The sequence below is a fragment of the Furipterus horrens genome, unplaced genomic scaffold (assembly GCF_987537825.1).
Source record: "Furipterus horrens unplaced genomic scaffold, mFurHor1.1.pri manual_scaffold_3, whole genome shotgun sequence".
Classification (NCBI taxonomy): Eukaryota; Metazoa; Chordata; class Mammalia; order Chiroptera; family Furipteridae; genus Furipterus; species Furipterus horrens.
In genome coordinates, this window is record NW_028327173.1 from 16,301,875 (window position 1) to 16,318,243 (window position 16,369).

Here is a 16,369-nt window from a genome sequence, read left to right on the forward strand (position 1 = left end):
AAAACAGCCTCATACCCAATGGCTTTGTAATCACTGTGATTCGTGTTTCAAAGACGCCTGGTCTAGTCCGCTTGCTAGTTGCTCTGGGCTGTTTGTAGGGATCTGCAAGAACAGATGGCTTAGGGGGCAGGTCACATGCAATGAGGTCCCATCTTACCCCACTTCCATTCCCTCAGGCTCCTCACTGCTCTCTGCTGGCTTCTGGCAGGTCCAGAAGTCCTGCTGGTGCCTGTCTCATTCTAACAAGACTAAAACATTTTTGAAAATCTTGATGCTCACCTTTCTCAGAAGGTCACAGAAAGTGAGGTGGGCACTCCGAGCTTTACAGATCTCTTTTTTGGACATCGTAAAATTTACCTAACTATTGGCTTCCCTCGGGGCCGTTTAAAATCAGACAGCTATCTTTCTCTATTTGTGCTCTGATACCTGGCTGTAGGGATGACACGGCTGCCTCTTCCCAGAATATGGCCCAGGGCCCTGTACTCAGCAGGTGGCTTCATGAACACTTCAACAGCCCAGAAATACCTTAATATATCGACTAAAAATTCTGACTGAAATCAGGAGACCTTGTTCTCGGCCTCGCCTTGCAGCTAACCTGCTGAGCAACTTTGAGCAAGTCTATTGCCTTTGCTGGGCCTCAGTCTCCCCATATGTGAAGTAAGCAGGACTGTGATCTATAAGGGCTTCTTATCAGCTCCAGCTCTCTCTTTCCAAAGGAAAAATTCACACGGAGCTCCATTAAGATCAGGATGAATTAAAGAAGAAGAAAAAATCACTGGATGGCAACCTTGGAGCCTATTGTCCCAACTGAAAAGGGCTGAGTAAAAAACAAACAAAAACAAAACAGCCTATGCAGGTTAAATGGCATCCGAAAGATGAGTTTGGGAGAGCCAACTACCTGCTCCACTCACAGCCCTTCTGAGCAAGGCGTCCTGAGGAGTCCCCTCTGCATTAAGGGTGTAGTGGGAGGGCGTGCCCTGGCGTATGCCGGGCCCAATGGAAACCAACTCCTACCCTGGTGGCGTGACAGGAAACCCTACTTGCTGGGGCAAGGTATGCCGGTCAGCAGCAAACCAACCCCGCTGAGCCGTCTTTCTCTCAGGAGCTACCAACAACCAAGACTAGGTGCTCGTGGAAAGCATGGAGCTCAGGTTGTAACTGGACCAGCACTGCACTGACTTCGAAGCTTAGGAACCCAGAGCGTGTCCAGCTAGCAGCTGAGACAGTTTCCTAAAAATCTCTCCTCCCACGGAACCTCGTAACAAAGCTCCATCACGGCATTTCCTTTACAGGGGCTTTTCTCTGCCACCCAGAGAGGCAAACCAATACACACAGAGAGACACAGCTAAACATTCCTCAAAGAAAACTCCAGACTCCATTTTAACAATAAGGAATAGCCAGTGGATTGAGTGCTGACCTGCACATTGAAAGGTTAGATTCCCAGTCAGGATACATGCCTGGGTTGTGGGCCAGGTCCCCAGTAGGGGGCATATGAGAGACGACCATTGATGTTTCTCTCCCTCTCTTTCTCCCTCCCTTCCCCTCTCTCTAAAAATAAATAAATAAATAAATAAAATCTTTTAAAAAGAAAGAAAGAAACAACCACCACACTTTCCTCAAACAGCCAGTGCTCCAGAGATGCTAAACTCCTCACATTCTCTCCGGAGCCTCGTGCAAGCTGTTTCCTCCACCCTTCACCCTCCACACTCTTCCCCACACCCCCATCACCTGCCTCCTCATCCTCCTTTTGTAGGACTTTCTCTGGCTCCAGCTGTTTCTCATCACACCCCTTTCTACATTCCACAGCACCTCTGGACACCTCAGTGAAAGGTCTCCCCGATTTTGTACATCTCTTTAAAAGGCCTCACATCTACATGACACAATTATGTGTTTAGATCTGTCTCTCCTCTCTTTGACTCCCTCAAAGTCTGAGGACTTCCTTGGGCTCCCATTATTTAACACAGTATCTGGCACAGAGGAAGTATTCAAGAAGCATTTTCCAGCATGAAGTGAATGAGTGAAAGAACGAAATAGTCTGAGGGCCACCAGCCAGCCCTGTGTGAAGATGTCCAGAGTCATGCTTCTAATATTCTCAAAGGATTTCTGACATCATTTTTTAACTCTGATTCTTATCATACTCAAGATATAAGCCGGGAAAGGAATACATAATATTCCTGACACTGGACAAGGACCTCAAGACACTGAGAAGTACAGTGACCTGCTCAAGGTCACAGGAGAGATGACACAGAATCGGAGGAGAGCCACTGTTTGTCGCACACTGTGCCAGGCACTTCTTACTGTATCATCTCAGATAAACCTTATGACAGTCTTACAAGGTAGAAATATTATTCCTGTTTTACAGATGAGGAAGCTGAGGCTCAGAAAAGCAAAGTAGCTTGTCCAGGGTAACATGGCTAATAAATAACAGAATCAAGATTGGCCGGAGGCTGACTTGCTTCAGCGCCTGTTTTCTTGCCATTCTTATGGTTGGCTCGCAGCTGTCTGCCTGCATTGCTAGAAAACCCTTCGGTTGATAGCGCCATTGCAGAATGGCTCCGACTGAAGCCAGCTTTCATTCTCCTTTGTTCCTGGCTCTCTCTGGGGCCCTGACCCTTGGTTTCCCAGTTACTCTCAGTTTTCCCAACAGCAGAATGGGGCGCTTATTCTTTGTCCTAGTATCTTTCCTCATCCGTGAGGTCTGCAATGGTGGGTGGCAAGGACTTCTCGTCACAAGTGCACAGGGGCCAACAGAAAAGGGAAAATTCATAATGATTGAAATAATGAGGCAGTTGAGGAACACCTCAGACTCCAGTCTGTCCTCAGGGGAGCCTTGGGTCTTAAGTGGGACCAAGCCACTGACTCCCTCCCCAGTGCGGCTGATTTGATGTCTGTAAAATGATGATAATAATGTAAAACCTTCTCAAGGGAAGGAGAAGGAGAAGAGGTACATGGGAGGAGTTAATGCTTGGATGGGAGAGGATTACAGATGAAAAAGCATGAGTTTCAGGCTGAATTTAGAGAATGACATCATTCCTTTTAGGAGTTGAGTCTCTTTTAATTCATGTTTTTGAAACTGCCTTCTGGAGTTTTTTGAATTCCTCATATTGCTAATTTTCTAGCCCTTATAAAAAAGGGTCAAAAAATAGGAGACTTCAGTCCAGAGAGTGCTTAGTTAGATTCAAGGCTTTGCAGGAGAAACTGGAGACTCAAAAGCTCACAAAGCTCCCCTTCCCCCACCAACGACAGAAAGACGGTGACAACAGAAGGAGGAACTGGTGACAGCTTGGACAGTGGCTTCGGTGAGCTCTCGGTAAAGGAAAATTTTCAGTGAGAAACAAACAGGTCATGGGGCAGGACGCTCGCTCTGAGCTAGGGAGGGGACCCCCAGCACCATTGTGTTCCTTCAGCCCCATGCATGGACTGCTAAAGCAGACCCTGTTGTCCGAGGACTTGTGGGCTCAGCAAAGATGAAAATGATATTTAGCAGAAGAGAGAAAAATGTATTCAACTCCCAGCTCAGTTATGATTTAGATGCTGCCGTGGGCGGAATAGCAATGAGCTCCTTATTTTAAGCAAGTGGTAGAGAGATGAAAATAGATCAAGTGTGTTGAATCAATCCAGGCTTTTGCAATCAGTGCACTGGTTTGAAGACCACATCTTTATCAGGCAGAGAGAAGAGTGGAATATGAGGAGTCTTTCTTAAAAACGAAAACCAGAAGGAAACATGCAATGCCTCAGACCTGGGCTCTCTATGTCCCAACTCTATTTTATTTATCTTCTAGGCACCTTAAAGCATCTCTGTCTTATTTGTTTATTGTCTGTTTTCTTTCCCTAAAACCTAGGCTCCATGAGGGCAACGATTTTTAGCCATATCCTTAGTGCCTAGAACAGTGTCTGGAAAATTAATGAGTATTCAGTGAATAACCTTTTGCCTGATTTTCTGTTGGAAAGATGACTGAAAAGCATACCACTTCGATACAAATCAACCCAATGATCCTTTATAAAGCCTGAAGGTTCCACGCTCTGATGGAGTAAAAGGGAGGGGGAACAGACAGCAGGCTTGCTTTTCGGAAGAAAGGTCATTTCTAGAAGATGGCATCCAAGTTGTCAAAGTGGGTGAGATGCTGATACGAAGTGCTAGTTCACAAGTTAATTTAAGTGCACACAGTGATCTGTGAATAACAAAATAAAACAGGTAACTGGAGCTGCTGGGGCAGACAGCGGAGCTCAGTCTCTGGGAAGAATCAACAAAGCCATTCCACGGCTTCATTTGGCAGCATTGTGTGTGCGCCTGTTGCCAGTAACTTTTTTCTTCATTTAGGAAGATAAAAGAGGGGGGAGGAGATAACGCTGCTCTGTAGCACAGACACTGAATGTACCATAGAAAAGATTCTCAAAGTCTCTTTAAAGCAGGAGTTCTTCAATTTACCCAAACATTAAAGTGGGGCAAGTTTCTTGACCTCAGTGGGGATTTAATGAGCTAATGTACGTAAAACCCTCAGTCCAAGGCCTGGACTATGGGGGCCACATGATGTTCACTATGAAGTCGATACCCTTTTCTGAAAATCTGGCAAACATTACAAACTCTCTCTCCAGAAAAATGGATTTTTGGCCATACACACAATTTCAAGGGAGCACTTCTTTTTTTTATTTAATTGTTCTGTTACAGTTGGCATACATTATTATATTAGTTTAAGGTGTACACTCCAGTGATTAGAGATTGTATAATTTACTAAGTAATCATCCCGATAAACTTTGCACCCATCTGACACCATACATAGTTTTTAGAATATTATTGACTATATTCTCAGGGGGGCTCTTCTTATGAGCCTTCCAGGGGTCCACTGAATCAGGCGTTAGGAACAAGTGCTCTAATAAGACAGATGCACTCCTGGCCGACAGGATTTGGCGATGACTTGCTAGAATATATCCACACCCCTAAAGAAACAAAGTGTTTTTGGAACAGGGGCCAGTAGACCTTGCGAGAGTCACAGAGGCAAATATAGGCTGTCCCCACTCAAGCCCTGCTAAGGGAGGGGTGCTGTGGCCCAAGAACCGGTTTGTCTATCACTGGTGACGATGGTTTTGCTTTCCTATCAGCCTGAAATTTTGAACATTTGGATCACATCACCTAATTTCCCTGGCTCTGAATGCAGCCGTATCACCTATTTCTGATTATAATGTGGCCTCTGCCAGTGGAGGGCCTACCTGGAGAGAAAGCTCTGGTTGATGGATGGGCAGGTGGGGGTTGGTCTGGTCTCCTCCACTTACATTTTTCATTGTAAATTAGTAAACTGGCATTCTGGCATTCTGGATTCATAGAACAGTCTGTGAGTATGATTAACTCCCCTTCCTCTGCTGACATACATATCAGAGTTCTACGCCCACAAGGCTTCTTGGATGATAGCTAGTAAACCCCAATGTGCTAAGTACAAGAGCTCTTATTTCTTACTGAATTTTCTTATGAATAATTTCTCTCATTGGAATCTACCCGAAGGAAATAATTAGAAGTTGAGATGTACACATGTACATACAAAAGATGTCCACAGCCCTGGCTGGTGTGGCTCAGTGGATTGAGCACTGGCCTGCAAACCAAAGGGTCACTGGTCTGATTCCCAGTAAGGGCACATGCCTGGGTTGCACGTCAGGTCTCCAGTTGTGGGCGTGAGTGAGAGGCAACCACACAGTGATGTTTCTCTCCCTCTTTTTCTCCCTTCCTTCCTCCTCTCTAAAAATAAATATATAAAATCTTAAAATAAGAAGAAATGATGATGGAGATGTTGATGGAAAGCAGAACCAGACCTGATATATATAATCACAACTAGATGACTTTTTAAAATGCACAGTCCAGCAAATTCACAACCTCATGAATTTTGAGGAAACATAAACCTTTGGTCTATAGCAATAATATCTTCTATAATCATAATCAAGGAATTGACATTCACAGAATCCACACACCTTATTCATATTTCACCATTTTACCTTCATTCACTTCTGTGTGTATTTAGATCTATGCAATTTTGTCATATGTAGATTTGTGGGACTAACACCATAGTCAAGACAAAACAGTTCCACCACAAGGAATAATGTTAACTTTTACAGTAAAAAAGTAAGAACAATCTCAGTGGCCAATATAGGAGATTGCTCACATAAATTATGCTACAATTACAGAGTAAAACATTACTCAGTCATTTAAAATGGTAAATACATAAACATAAAGATTGTTCAATATGGGAAAATGCTTAAAAGATACAAAATTTTATGTATAATCTATAGTTTTTATTTTTAAAAAATCCTCACCTGAGAATTTTTTTAAAATTGATTTTGAGAGAGAGAAAGAGAGAGAAACATTGACTGATTACCTCCTCTAGGCACCCCAATTGGGAATCAAACCCACAACTTAAGTATGTGACTTGACTGGGAATCAAACCCACAACCTTTGGGTGTATGGGACAATGCTCCAACCAACTAAGCTACCTGGCCAGGGCTGTATGATCTATAGTTTTAAAAGTGTTGATAAATACTTGAGGGAAATCTGCTGGAAGTTTATGACACTCTCTTTAGATGGTAGGACAGGTTGTGCTTTCCTTCTCTTTTGCTTTTTGTATTTTTCAAACTTTTTACAATAAGAATCTATTATGGACTGAATGTTGGTTTCTCCCCCAAATTTAAATGTTGAAGCCCTGATGCCCAATGTGATGGGATTTGGAAGCAGGGTGTTTGGGAGGTAATTAGGTTGAGATGAGGTCATGAGGGTAGGACCCCCCATGGGATTAGTGTCCTTTTTAAGAAGAGGAAAAGAGACCGGAACTTTCTTCCCCTTTCTCTCTCTGCCTTGTGAGGACACCAAGAGAAGGCTCACCGGAACCAAATCAGCCAGCACCTTCATCTTGGCCTCCCCAGCATGAAAACTAGGAGAAATAAATGTCCATTGTTTTAGCCACTCGGTTGATGGTACTTTATGACAGCCTCATCTGACAGCATGTCTTACTCAAAGAACAGGGATGGTGGGGGTGGGGGTAAAAAAGAGAAATTAAAATGAAAAACAAATAAAAATAGTGACTCAAGGCTGAGGCCCTAAGTGAGGAGGGACTGGTCCCTGGGGAGGCAGCTGCCCTGTTTACACCAAGAGTCAGGGATCCCGGGGGCTGTGGATCCCTTTACCAGCCACCCAGGGCAGTTAAGGGGAAGTCTGACAGGCTCTGCAGCTTTTGAACTGGATGTTTTGAACTAGGTGGAGCAGGAAGGTGAGGGCATCCTCTGGGATTAGCTTTATTTATGGAAGACAAGGAGGCTGGCAGAAGCCGAGGTGGGGGCTGTGGGGTGGAAGCAGGTAACTAGCTCACCCTTACCCATTCCACCCTCACCTCCCTGAACAGCAACCCAGGAGGGAGAGGAAAGGGGTGCAGGGGAATGAGGCAAAGAATGGGTGGAGCATCCGCTCAAGCCAACTGCTCAGGCTGCTCTCAGGATACAAACGAGGGCAGAATCTGGGCCCGGAATCTGTCCTGCCTGGACCTGGGCCCACTCTGCCAGGAGACAGTGCCCTATCTGATAAGAGCATTGGCCTGGGAGTCAGCCATCTGAGTCCCAGCCCAACGGTGCCTCAAAGCAGGGCAGTTTGGCAAAGCCAATGTGATATGGGAGACATTTTGACATGGGCGACATTTTGTTAGAACTGAGTCAAAATACAAAATTACAGTTAAAAAAATTACCAACTAGCTTATGAAAGACATATCTAACCCTTATTTTTCTCTGACACTCAGCTTACCCCTGGCTTTCACTCCATCGTGACTCTTGACTCTACTCCTGATTTCCACCATGCCTCTGACCCCCTCTCCATTGCAAATCATTCCTGATTTTCAGAGGCAAGAGTTGGCGTTGGGCGGGGCTTGGAGTGGAAGTGAGAATGTCTGCTTTACATGTGCCACTTGGAAGTGGAAAAAAAAAAAAAAGCCATAAATTTAATGATTTGGTTTTTAGGGTAAATGTCCTCATATGAATAGTGCTGTGTCAATGAGTCCATGGTTAAATGTCTGATTTATGGCTCAGGCCTGGACAGTGACTCTTGAGGTGTGTACAGGATCCAAGCACAGTCAGCCTCATTCCACGGGGTCTAATAGTATATCCCTGAGAGAGAACATCTCTAAGATCTTCCTCTGGGATTGTGGAATCCTGCCAACCATGCAGACAGCCAGCAACCCACTTCAAAATTCCTAAGCCAATATATATATATTTTTTTGCTTAAGCTGGATCCAATCTGCTTTCTGTCAGTTGCAACTAACAGACCTGCAACACATTGTTCTACTCCTTAATTTTGGCACTTATGAGGATCCCAAGGTCACCTAAAGGGAAGCCTGTTTATTGACAAGCCCTGCCCACTTATCAGATGCCACAGTCATATCTCCCACTCAGGAAAGAGATCCTCTGTGAAAGAAAACCTCACAGGCTTCCGAGGAAACCTACACCAACTGTCTATCTATACTAATCGACCAAGCCCTTTATTCATAATTGTCTTTCAATCAAAAAGAGATGTATATCTAGGCACATATTAGTGAAGCGTCTGACCTTTGAGGATTAAGGTCGGCCTCCAAAGTTTCCAGCAATAAAGGACCAAGACTTAGATCGGCATCAGATCTCTTAACAACAGTACTACACACAGCAAGATAAGGGAGTAAGGCCTTCAAAGTTCTGAGGGAGAAAAACCGCGGCTAGGATTCTCTCCCTGGCCAGATTAGCACACACAGCTGAGGTCCTACAAGGACTCCCAAGTTTCCCTCTCAGGCAAACTTTCAACAAGTATGCATACTCCAGCAAAATTTAAAAAGGAATTCCAGAAGGAAAATGGGATACAGGAAACACAGGAACTAACCCAAGAGACCTATGAAGGTGACTTTGTATAAACTGCTTGAGTATGTCTCCAAAGTATTGAATCCAGAGAGTGGATTGGCAGGTGTTCCTTGTGCTATTATTTTAGCTTTTCTCTATGTTTTAACTTTTTCTTAATAAAAAGGTGGAAAAGATAGAAGTACACGGATCAGAAAGAAAAAAAAGGCACATATCTTTTATGTCATCAAGAAAAAAGCAGCAGCCCTGCTGGTGTGACTCAGTGGATTGAGCACCAGCCTGTGAACCAAAGGGTCGTTGGTTCAATTCCCACCCAGAGCACATGCCTGGGTTGCGGGCCAGGTCCTCAGTTGGGGGCACGCGAGAGGCAACCACACACTGATGTTTCTCTCCCTCTCCTTCTCCCTCCCTTCCTCTCTTTCTAAAAATAAACTCTTTTAAGAAAAAAGAAGCAGTTAAATGCTAAGTTAAAACATTGGTTATTAACATTTTGTTAATAACATGGTGTTTCCTAATTTACTACGTTTAACCATCGAGATATTTAAACTTAAGTTTAAATACCACCAGAGGGGTATTGGTGTTTCCAACGTTCCACCTTTTTGCCAACCCTCATGTTTTCAGACTTACACATTTTGGGTAAGAAGTCTGAGTTTTGTTCTTATGGAGCAGTGATACACAGTATGTGATCTGTCAGCCTGCCTTAACAATCAGGACAGTACCCAACACCTGGTCCAGAGGTAACACAATTAGTTATGTTGGTTCTATGGAGCTGACCAGGGACACTTGTCCTTCAGGAAGTCCTTGTGTTAAGGGAGAACCAGGGTGCACACCAAAGGCCTGAATAGGAGCTGCATACCAAGCCTGAGGAATAGCTCCAGGAGCTGGGGGGGGGGGGGCAGGAGAGAGAAGATGCTGGAGCGGCTTGCACAGGCTTGCAGGGTGATTTCTTAAGGAGGAGAGTCACCGGCAACGCTGAACAGAGGGACAGAGCAGAACTAGGTGAAGAAAAGAAGTGAGGAGGTGTTTAAGAAATTACAGCCTCTACCAAAGTTCAAAATCAGGAGAAAATCTGTAAGCATTGAGGGAGAAAAGGTGGGTGTTTGGCAGAAAGAATTCAAACTAGAGAATAATAAGGAAAAATAATAGGAAAGTGAAGTAAAATTACTAAATTGATCCATGCTTCAATATGTAGCTTCACTTATAAAATCAAATACTGATAGTACCTTCCTCCTAAATTGTTAGAAAAGTTACTTGGAATAATATTTCTAAGGCACTTGGCTTAATGTGTAGAATAAATTCAATACGTATTAGCTCTTTTTAAATAGGTTGTCTAAGATCACCAAGCTGGTAAGTGGGTGTCTAGGATTTGAATCATTTCTCTGATTCCAGAGCCCAGACTCCTAACCACTGCGCTGTACTGAATAATAACTACCATTTATTGAGCACAGTGCTCCGGACTCTATATTAGTTATCTCATTTAATCTTTATAACATCCCTGAGCTGGGTATTACCATTTTAAGGAAGAGAAAATTGAGCATCCTTGAACAAGTCACACTGTTAGTATCCCCAGACATGCCTGGCTTCGGTGCCCTCTCCCCAACTCCACACTGGGAGTCAGGAGGCTTGGGTCCCCGTCCCAGATTGGCCACTAATCAACCTTCATCACTAAGCCTAAGTTATTGTTTAAATAACAGGGGCTAATTTAGAGAATGATCTCTATGGTCCCTTGAAGTGCTACTTTTCTGGGAAGGCGGATCTGATGAGATCAGACAGCATTCCACGTAGGAGGGAGGGTACGTCTGAGTCAGACAGGATCCCCATCCCCATCTGACTGCACATCAGCCAACAGAGATCCAGAGGCCCTGAAGATGAGTCCAGGTCTCCAAAGCGTTAATTATCATAAGCTCACACTCCCCAGGGGGTAAGCAGGAATACTGGATTGATGAGGAAACTCTAGGATGATGAAAGGGTAGGAGAAATGTCAGAGGACACAACGGGAGGTCTGAATCATTCAGCCTGAAGCAGAGAAGGCAAAAAGGGCCAGTCTTCAAGTCTTCAGTGCATATGGGGGCTGGGTGGCATGGTGGAGAGAATGCAAGGTCAAGGCTCAGGGTCCCTGTGCCCTGGGCCCTAGTCCTAGCTCTGCCACCAACAAGCAGTATGAATTTTGTTCAACAAGATATTTCCCCTCTCCAACCTTCAGTTTCCACAACTACAAAATTGGGGAAACAACTTTTTAAAATCCCACCGATTTAAAGAAATAAATGTATATCATAGCTAAAAACAATTAGAAATGGCTCAAATAGTTTGGCAATGGGGAGAACTCCTAAGCAGACCCGTGGGGTAGGGGTGGGTGCTGATGCAGCAAAATATTAAATGCTATTTGGAAAGCTGAGTAACTAACATTTATTGAGCACTAACTATGTGCCAGGCACTGGGCAGAGGCCTTGACATGCATCGTCTCATTTCATATCCTTGAGCACCTTCCAAGGTAGGTATTATAGCCGTTTTTCAGATGTTAGCTGAGAAGTTAAGTCACCCAACTAGTTAATAAGTGATGACATTGGGACTCAAATCCGGGGGTCCATCCAACTCAGAAGGCTGTGCCCTGGCCCTTACACTCTACTGCCTCAGACGGTCGGATGTAAGAACTATGCACAGAAAAAGAAAGTGTTAAGTGGGGGGTGAGGGGGGGACTCTCCAGAGTGGTTAGGTTGAAATAAGAATGCTGACACCAACTTTAGGCTTGGAAATTTAAAAATAATAGGTAATTTAGGATGCTGGGAACTTACTTGGGACTCCTAAAGTAACTATTTCTGCTCAATTTTTGGCAGTAGAGATGATGAAACAGCAGTTAAGTGAGGTGGCACGTGTAGATGATAGGGCTTTTCTAGTTCTAATACTTGCTGTTCTAGGTGTGCAGAGAAGGAAGGTGTAGCTGCCCTCCCTCATCACTGACAAGAGACTGAAAATCTGGTCACATGACTCGCCTGCTTCAAGCTTTTCAGTTACTTCATGCTGCCTGCATCACTGGTTCTCAGCGTTGGAATCATCTGAGCAACTTTCAAAACTACAGATATCCAGGTCTACTCCCAGAAATTCTTACTTAATTGACAGCGGTGTAGCATTGGCCTTGGAAGTTTTTTCTTTTTTAAAGAATTTATTTATTTATTTTTAGAGAGAGAGGAAGGGAGGGAGAGAGAGGGAGAGAAACACCAATGTGTGGTTGCCTCTCGTGTGCCCCCAACCGGGGGACCTGGCCTGCAATCCAGGCCTGTGCCCTGACTGGGAATTGAACTGCGACCCTTTGGTTCACAGGCCGGTGGTGCTCAATCCACTGAGCCACACCAGCCATGGCTGGCATTGGAAGTTTTGAAATCTCCTCAGGTGATTCCAACATGCAGAAACATTTGAAAACCACCAGCCACCATGGTAAAAGCTAACTTATGCACTTGGCAAAGAAAGCTCTCTGATTTCTTCTGTAAGCTGTCCTATATCCTTACTTCTCACATGTTTTCAAAAAACCAGTTACGATGTCCTGAAAGCACTATGCCCTAGTTACGTACCCTGCTATTTATTTCTGTGGCTTTACATGTTATTTCCTCTGCCTGGAAAGCCTTTCCTCTCCCTTGTCCACCTGGAATTCCGTGTCTTCAATACCATGGTATCCAGCCTCCAAGATGGCTCTCAATGAGCTCCACCTCCTGGTATTCACACCCTTGTATATACCCTTCCACACTGAACAGGCCTGACCTGTGTATTAACATGATATTGCGGAAATTGTGGAGTATGATGTCCCAGGAGGGGTCATACTAGATATTACAGCTTCTGTTTTACTCTCTTGGATCGCTTGCTTTGGGAGAAGCCAGCTGCCATGTCTTGAGCAGCAGCCCCATGGAGAGCGCCACGTGTTGAGGAACTGAGGCCTCCTGCCAACAGCCACGTAAGTGAGCTAGCATGGAAGTGGATTCTTCCATCCTAGTCAAGTCTTCAGACGTCCCAGCTGCGATCTCATGAGAGACCTTAAGCCAAACCATGCAATTTAGCCACTCGATTTCCTGAGCTACAGAAAGTGTGAGATGTTTGTTGCTCTAAACTGCTAAATTTGGGGGTAATTTATTATGCAGCAACAGATAACTTGTATAAACACCAAGCTCAAGTATATGATACTCTGTGAAGCCTTTTCATTCTGCTGAAGCCGAATTCACCCTGTGCCACTTCTGAGGCTCACACATGTTCTGTAACAGCACTCATCACATGGCACCTGCTGACTTGCCTTTCTTGTTCTCTAGGTTCAGTCCCATGAGGATGGTGCCAGCCATGGTACACGCTACAGTGAGCACTTGTAGAGTAAATGAACACACACGAGAACTGCCATCTCAGTAGGTTCTCACAGGCCTTCTATCCAGGCTTCTTCTCTATGTAAGAACTCCGAAGTGTGACCGCTGGACATCATGGATGTCATGGTGAGTGGGTCCTGAAGATTTTCTTTGTAATCCAATAAAACCCTGGTGCCCATAGATGTATCTAAAACACTAGACTGGAGTCATATCTGAATTTTAGTTTTCCAGATACTTAAAAGTTCTCTGAGCTCTGGTTTCCTCGTAGACCAAATGATGTAAGGGCTCTTCCAAGTCTAAAATTTAATGATTGTATAGTTTCAGCTAGCAAATGCTCTTATTTCATGAAAGAAAATAGGCTAATAGTTTTAAATCATGGCAAAAGTTCTCATATTGGCTGCATATCAAGAATACCTCTGGAGCTTTTCTCTCTCTCTCCCTCCCTCTCTCTGTCTCTGTGTCTCTGTCTCTGTCTGTCTGTCTGTCTCTCTCTCTCTCTCTCACACACACACACACACACACACACATCCCCGGGCTGTTATCTTCTGAATTGGCATCTCTGGATCTCTTGAGACATGGCCAGGACCTGAGTATTTTTACATAGTTTCAAAGTGATTCTGATGTGCATCTAGAGCTGAGAATCACTAATCTATAATACGTGTGTTGGAGATTTAAAAAAATAATTCTGCCTGTTGATTGGCTCCATTGTGTTTACAGTACAGTACTAATGGACTGGTTTCGTGAACTGTTAACTTTATATGAGGTAGGTAGATGGATGGATGAATGGATGGATGGACTCAGGACTCAGTGAGGTTTTCAACAAAAATGACTCTGTATGACCCAACTATGTAGGGCATTTACTGGAGATCACATTGTGGGTTATCTTACTTACGTAGGGTAAAGAACCATTTTCTTTTTGTGAGATAGGAATGAACAGGAGTTAAGAACACTGACTTTGGAACTCAGTAGTTTAAGTCCAAATCCTGGCTCCAGCACCAATCTTTCTGAACTTCACTTTCCTGATCTGTTGAAAGGGAACCATACACACTGTCTTACAGGAAGGTTGTGAGGATTAAGTGTACTTACAATGTATGTAAAATACTTATCACAGTATTTGGCACTGAATAAGTGCTCATTAAGTAGCAGCACACTATTGCAAAAATAAAATATAGCCCATTTACTATTAATAGCAACATATATTTGTCCAGTGCTTTATAAATTACAAAGTGGTCTTTCATCTTACATGGAACCCCCCAGATATTGAGGGCAAGGCAGACATTAGTGTCCCCATTTTACAGAAAAAGAAACGAAGGCTCAGAAGGATTCAATGGCAAAAAAGATCAGATCAAATGGCAAAAAAGTGCCTTGGTCAGGTTGCTTGGTTGGAGCGTTGTCACATACACAGAAAGCTTTCAGGTTCGATTCCCAGTCAGGGCATACACACAGGTTGCAGTTTTGATACCCAGTCGGGGCACATACGGGAGGCAACCGATTGACGTTTCTCTTTCTCAATCCCTTCCTATCTCCCTAAAATTAATAAACATATCCCTGGGTGAGGATTTTTTTAAAATGACAAAAAAGTGTGTCTAGATTCAGACCTGGGTGTGATTCCATAAAGATGAATAATTATATATGTGCACTTGGCAGGAATCTAGAGACCACCTGGCTTAGCAGGCTGAGGAGGCCTGTATTTCTGAGCAGCTTCTTTTTTTAGATGAAAGCAAGAAGGGAAAAATAAGCTGGCAAACTGCTTTCCCTCATTTTCAAGGCTGGTGTGACTTGGCGCTGCCTTCCTTCTAACTCTCAGTGTCACATGTCCATGTACCTTACTTGCTCCAGTTGCCCTTGGCTACGCCATCGTCATCGGTGGCTCTGTCCTGGGCCCCACAGCTGGGATCTGAGAGAAGCAAAAGAAAAGGAAGCAGGGGCAGCTGGAGACATCAGAGGGCTGGGCGAATACCAGCTATTCCCAAGTCTGGCTGGGGAACAAGAAGTCTGCTCATGGGGGCGGGGGTGGGGGCGCTGAGGCGACAGTGATCCCCGCTCCCCATGCCTGTCAACAGGAGGATGCTTTTCCCTGTCCAACAGATGGGTCCTGCTCCTGGGATAATGTAATAAAGCGCAATACTAAATATGGCACAGAATATATTCCTCTTGGGGAGCAAGCAAGAGGCCAAGAGATCAAATGTTAGTGGAATTTAATCAAAAAGGCTTTCATAGAAGAGGTGGAACTAGAAATGGGCCTAAGGATTAGCAGTATCTGGATAGACAGAGAGGAGGTTGGGAAGGCCCTGCAGGCAAGAAAAGATCACGAGACAGGGCATGTGTGTTTGTCTGGGGAACGGGTGGGCATAGGAAGGGGGCTGTGGAAAAAGCAGAGTGCCTGGGAAGAAGCAGGACAGCAGTGGAGCAAAATCAGACAGAATGAGGGAGGAGATGCAACTACACAGGAAAAAGGGAGCTCTGTAGATTCGTGACAACTCAGTGACAGAGACAGTGAAATGCCAGCACCGAAGGGGCTTTAGGGACCAGTCAATTCAACAACCACCACCCTACATCCCAATTTACAGTCAGGGAAACTGAAGCAATGAGAGGAAAGGCATACACACAAGGTCATAGATCAACAGACTATGAGAGTTGGGACAAGAACTCAGGGCTTCTTTCTATTAGACCACCTTGCCAGGCTGGTACTTTGATATAAAAATACTGTTTCAGGAAGATCTGGTAGCAGAATGCAGGGAAAAGGAGAGATTAGAGTCCAGGAGACTGTAAAAATGATTACAGGGGTGAGGTGATGGGAGGGACTAGACTCAAATGAAATGGAAAGGGTGGGCTGGGAGTGGAGGAACAAAAGAACTTGGCAGGAAATCAGATATGGCCGTGAGGGAGAGAGCGATGCAGAGCTAATCTGCAGGCCATCCTCAGGCCTGGGACGTTTCTCCTGAGGTCATGGGGTACTTTACCCCAACCCTCCTCCCTTTGGCCAACCTCTACACAGACCTTTTCCTTTGACTCTTGGTGGTGAAGAAAGCCTACAAGGCTAAAATGATGGTGAGACTTTGGATTTTTACATGAAGAGCAGGGAAATGAGAGCAAATAGAATGGAAAAACTCCCTCTTTATCCAACTCCACCCTCACGCAACGGCAGCAGTTGAGTGACAGCAGCTTCACATGAGGGAGGT